This window comes from Xyrauchen texanus, chromosome 8 (assembly GCF_025860055.1).
Source record: "Xyrauchen texanus isolate HMW12.3.18 chromosome 8, RBS_HiC_50CHRs, whole genome shotgun sequence".
NCBI classification, from domain to species: Eukaryota; Metazoa; Chordata; class Actinopteri; order Cypriniformes; family Catostomidae; genus Xyrauchen; species Xyrauchen texanus.
Window position 1 is genome coordinate 24,219,894 of NC_068283.1, and position 6,112 is coordinate 24,226,005.

Here is a 6,112-nt window from a genome sequence, read left to right on the forward strand (position 1 = left end):
CAGTAATGTTTACAACAGCAAAGTCACTATATAAACTCAATATCTCACTGGAATACAAAATGATGTCAAGGTGTGCATAGTTTCCCTACATACACAGTACATATATTATCAAAGGTTCACTATCAGTATGTTAGAATATCAGGGAATATCATTTGAAACCATGGCGCATATGGTCCCACATACACAATGATTTAAAATTCCCACTTTAATCTAGCAAGCCACACACTCAGGCCCTGCTAAGATTAACTCAAAGAATAGACTAGCAGATGGAAAGATTAAGAAAAAACAACATGAATACTGTCGATATAAAGTGTATTTACCTGTACTTAATTTGAGACCTACTCTATTTACACAGATGAACGTAATATAGATTTAGAGGAATCTCATCATAACTAGGCCTAATTGGGTAATGCTCTTAGAGAGACACCAATCAGTAATTGGCACTCCTAACAAGAGCTCTTTTCAAGTTGAGTCCAGGTGCCAGTCTGTCTGTTGCTATGATGACTGTAAGAAATTAATGAAAACAGGAGCAACAACTATTTGCAATCAATCAATCAATCAATCAATCAATCAATCAATCAATCAATCAATATCTCATGGTGTAAAGTTATCGAGTCACAAAATAACCAAGAAATTTCTGTCCTGCTGAGGTTATGTTATAGTTCCTAATTTATTTCAGCCTGAAAGTGGTTCTTGCTCTCTTTCGCACACATACATACACAGTGCTCTCTCATTAGGATGCACCTCCTTGCCTTAGCCCCAGCCCTAATTAAAGCTTCCTTTGGGCCTCACTATGTGGAGCACCAAACCAGATCACATCTCTGGTGGGCTGAGGAAGAGCGGGAGAACGGGAGGAATGATTGAGAAAAGGTGGTTGGAGCATCAATATACAGGCATGATCAGACTGCAAATGTTGCCTGAACACCTAGGATAGTACTGTGTTCTGTTATTGACTCATGATTGCATGTTTCATTAAATTTCTCACTGTTTTTGTTTCATGAACATTTTGGATTCTTGCTACTAGTATTCATCTCAGTAGGATTTGTTAGTGATCTAAAAACAATTGCAGATGATCTCTGATTACACTCAAAAAACTGATTCTGAACCTTTGTAAATGTTACATGTTTTTATCTGGTTAATTTCACTGATTTTAATGTGTTATTTAATTCTACTTATTTTTTACTAGTAATTCTCAAATTCACGGCTCTTGTTTAAAACAAGTTAATTTCATTCAATTAAAAGTAATTAGAAAAAAATACGTTTAATTTAATTTCCATATACTGTCCGGTCTGCGCATGTGCAGACCCATTTTTTTCTGAAGGCGCCAAGGAAGGCAGTGGGATTGTACGTGATGCACTCTTTTGAATGCTGCCTGCATTCAGCTCTACATTTTCGGTAAGTAGAATCATTGGTGTGTTATATTTGTTACTTAAACAGGGTTCTGTTTACACTTTAAAACATTTGATATAAAAAAAATATGTGTTTAGCTAATGCTAAGTTTGTGTTTTTTATATAAATTACATTAGATAAGGTTACAGCGACTAGCTTAACGTGAGTTGTGTAAGGTTAGTAATTTAACTTTAGCGTAAGTGTAAACGCGTGGTGAATTCAGTGTTTGTCTTGTTAGACTTTATTTAGTTTGTGGATGACGAATAAAAGCAAAAAAGTTTTACGAATATTAACGTTAATTGTAGCTTCACCTTCCTTGCTGTCTAGGCTTGTACGTTAGACTGGCCAAGCCTAACGTTACATTAACGTTATTCCTGACTGGCTGTAAGGATGTTTTCTAATCTTGTCAATGTGTTAACATTAGGACAAAATACACCTGTGAAATCATGTTGGTAAAAGGTGGTTAATGTGCACTGACGGCAAGAGTTTAATGTTAAGCTTCTACATACTGGCAGGCCTAGGTAAAATTAACCGTTTCTTTAAAAGGTTTTTTTTTTTCACACCCGTAGACCCGCCCCTACTCTGCCGCAGACTGGCTGTGACCGCCCGTGACATTTTTTTTGACAAGCATGTCACTCCACTTGCGCAAACCTAACCAACGAAGGCAACGAACACTAGCCAATCAGAGGCAGGTCTTCGCGGAATGCGGGTAAGAAAAAAAAAACAAGCTTCTCTTCACTTTTTTTCAAGCTTCCTTGCCTGGGCTCAAGGCTTAAGGAGGTTGAAAATCTGACTCCGTGCTGAATCTGGCTAGAACACACTGTACACCAAGAATATAGAATATAATGAAATTAGAATATATCTTGTAATGATATAGTAGCCACAAAATATCATTACACTGATGGCTGATCACAGTGCTCTTTGTCTTCTGTTGTTTTTTTTGTGTGTGTGTAATAGATAAATGCTGAATTCCAGCGCATATTAACAGTCCCACTTGAAACAACCTTCATGGCTCAGTTGGACAGCCATTTACCCCAGATGACATCTATTTTCAACAATTAGGGAGGTGTTTCTGGCCAAAAACTAGCCAAACATCTGGTGATCTTGCAAGAGGTAAACATGTTTTTACATTGTAGTAGAAAATATCATATACACTGTGGAGAAACTTGAAATGAACCTGTCTAGTGCCAGCCTTGATTATTTGTAAGGGGCAAGGTTGTTAGGAACCTTGCCCCTTACAAATAATCGAGGCTGGCACTAGACAGGTACATTTCAAGTGTTTTAAAACGGAGACCTTTTGGTACATTTGCACTTACCGTCCAGACTGAACTGTCACCCTATCGCTCTACACATTCAGACCTGATATTTTATGAAAATTAAGTCACAATACACTAACATTCTTTAGCTAAAGAGGGCAATTTACAGAATGTATAATGAAGTCATTGTGTATATACAGGTGAAACTCGAAAAATTAGAATATCATGCAAAAGTTCATGAATTTCAGTAATTCAACTTAAAAGGTGAAACTAATATATTATATAGACTCATTACAAGCAAAGTAAGATATTTCAAGCCTTTATTTGATATAATTTTGATGATTATGGCTTACAGCTTATGAAAACCCCAAATTCAGAATCTCAGAAAATTAGAATATTACATGAAATTAATTAAAAAAAGGATTTTAAATACAGAAATGTCGGCCCTCTGAAAAGTATAATCATGCATATGTACTCAGTACTTGGTTTGGGCCCCTTTTGCATTAATTACTGCCTCAATGCGGCGTGGCATGGATGCTATCAGCCTGTGGCACTGCTGAGGTGTTATGGAAGACCAAGATGCTTCAATAGCGGCCTTCAGCTCTTCTGCATTGTTTGGTCTCATGTCTCTCATCTTTCTCTTAGCAATGCCCCATAGATTCTCTATGGGGTTCAGGTCAGGCGAGTTTGCTGGCCAATCAAGCACAGTAATACCATGGTCATTGAACCAGGTTTTGGTACTTTTGGCAGTGTGGGCAGGTGCCAAGTCCTGCTGGAAAATGAAGTCAGCATCTCCATAAAGCTTGTCTGCTGAAGGAAGCATGAAGTGCTCTAAAATGTCCCGGTAGACGGCTGCGTTGACTCTGGACTTAATAAAGCACAGTGGACCAACACCAGCCGATGACATGGCTCCCCAAACCAACACAGACTGTGGAAACTTCACACTGGACTTCAAGCATCGTGGATTGTGTGCCTCTCCATTCTTCCTCCAGACTCTGGGACCTTGGTTTCCAAATGAGATGCAAAATTTGCTCTCATCAGAAAAGAGGACTTTGGACCACTGAGCAACAGACCAGTTCTTTTTTCTTTAGCCCAGGTAAGACGTTTGACATTTGAAGCCCATGTCCAGGACCCGTCTGTGTGTGGTGGCTCTTGATGCAGTAACTCCAGCCTCAGTCCACTCCTTGTGAAGCTCCCCACACATTTGAATGGCCTTTTCCTGACAATCCTCTCCAGGCTAGTGATCCCTGCTGCTTGTGCACCTTTTTCTTCCACACTTTTCCCTTCCACTTAACTTTCTATTAATGTGCTTTGATACAGCACTTTGAGAACATCCAACTTCTTTTGCAATTACCTTTTGAGGCTTTCCCTCCTTGTGGAGGGCGTCAATGATGGTTTTCTGCACAACTGTCAGGTCAGCAGTCTTCCCCATGATTGTGAATTCAACTGAACCAGACTGAGAGACCATTTAAAGGCTCAGGAACCCTTTGCAGGTGTTTAGCTGATTAGAGTGTGACACTTTGAGCCTACAATACTGAACCTTTTCACAATATTCTAATTTTCTGAGATTTTGAATTTGGGGTTTTCATAAGCTGTAAGCCATAATCATCAAAATTATATCAAATAAAGGCTTGAAATATCTTACTTTGCTTGTAATGAGTCTATATAATATATTAGTTTCACCTTTTAAGTTGAATTACTGAAATTAATGAACTTTTGCACGATATTCTAATTTTTCGAGTTTCACCTGTATTTTTGATGTTATCACAGGTTTGAAATATTCTACAGTTTCAAGACATTTTTATTATTTATTATTTATTGTATTTTAATAGTTGTAATCCTTTTACACAGGCTACAAGTGACATCAATCTTAAAAGGGCAGCAGTCCTCAAGGCACTTTGCATCTACCTTGGTGAGGATGATGGACATCTCATTCGGGAGTATAAGGCAAGTCATTGTATTTGCATTTGTCTGTCAGATGTACTGTCTTGTATTATAGAAAATGTTTTAAGATCCTAATGTCATTAACCCACTAGTTAGAAGAAAATGGCTTTCACAATGTGATTTAAAGGGGCACTCAACAAAAACAAGCCCGATGCATAACAAAATCACTGTGTTGACACCAAAACTATGGCATCTGTAGTTCTATCACAGTCTACACGCTGTCGTATTCTGGGGTCTAGGTTTATTATAGTGTGGAAGCCTGCTGTTTATTTAAATCAACTAATGCAAAACTTGAAAAATGCTCTAGCCACTAAAGCATGTCACTACAGAGGATCGTGAGGATCATACTGGTGTTTTTTGTTTTAGTCCATTGATGACAAATGCATCAACATCACCACTGACCATTTTCCAAAGCATCAATTTTAGAAAATTAATTTTAACCATACAAGTAGCCATGATAAGGTTGAGAATATTTGTATAAAAATCAACAATTTGCTATACAGTTTTCAAAGCAGGTACCGTTTTCTAAACATACCCTGGTGCATTCAAGAACTCTGACATCCAATAATTGACAGACTCTCGAGGAAAGGAAATCCTGAAGACATGGATGTTGTCACGGGATGATGTACATTTGTCTGTGTCTGGAGATTTTCATTTATTGGCTAAAACATTTTAAACCATTAGTTTGGTTCTTGAAAAGATAAGGCAGGCTTTATTCATTATTTTTCTTAATGTTCAATTAAAAGACCAAAACCAACAATGTGTTAGTCCATCTCTCAATCCATTCTGACTTCTGTGTCTCTGCTCCATTTGCAGAAAAGTTTTGATGTTTTCCACAATGCCATAAAAACAAAAATCTGTGATTTGTTAATTCACATGAACCTTTATTTAACTGACCAAATTATTTTCAATAGTTTTACTGACCAGTGTAATTATATATTGTTAATATAAAGACATTTAGAATTTTTAGGTCATTAAAATCTATTACATAAATTAATGTTTTTTGTTTTTGTTTTTGGTCACCTATACTCTACAAATATACAGGACATCGAAGAAGATGACATCCAGAGAGACCTGCAGAAATCCACCATGGGTGTTTATGTCATCAATAAGGAGGGTGGAGAAATTGGAGCACATGATGACATTGGCATTTATGTTGAAGGAGAAATCATTCTGGACAACATTGGATCTGTAGCCCAAGCATGTGCAGTGATGCTGGGAGTCATCTATGTACTGAAAATGGCTTACCCCAAAGAGCTGAAATACTCCTATGAATTCGTTCAAAAAGTGCTCTTGAAAATGGATGGAGAAAGGCTTTCCCCCAAAGTCCTTGGACTAAAGAACAAAATCATTGCTGGACTGTAGGATTTCTTCAGCCGCTCTTGTGAACGCCGCTAATCTCACACAAGTTCCTCAGTGTTTGATGTCTTCCAGCTATTCTGGTTCATTTGTTTTGTTAATGGATGATACTAGGGCATTTTGTTATAAGAAAGCAATTTGAAAAGTGGTGACTACTGAGTTGC

General features: G+C 37.6%; 1 long non-coding RNA gene across 1 annotated transcript; it reads left to right on the plus strand.

The window, feature by feature from the left end:
• The first annotated feature begins 1,294 nt into the window (after window positions 1-1,294).
• On the plus strand, window positions 1,295-4,584 carry LOC127647394 (uncharacterized). Its single transcript, XR_007971052.1, has 4 exons — window positions 1,295-1,395; window positions 1,959-2,098; window positions 2,347-2,502; window positions 4,497-4,584. It is a non-coding gene; the product is annotated as an uncharacterized LOC127647394 (long non-coding RNA).
• The last annotated feature ends 1,528 nt before the right edge of the window (window positions 4,585-6,112 follow it).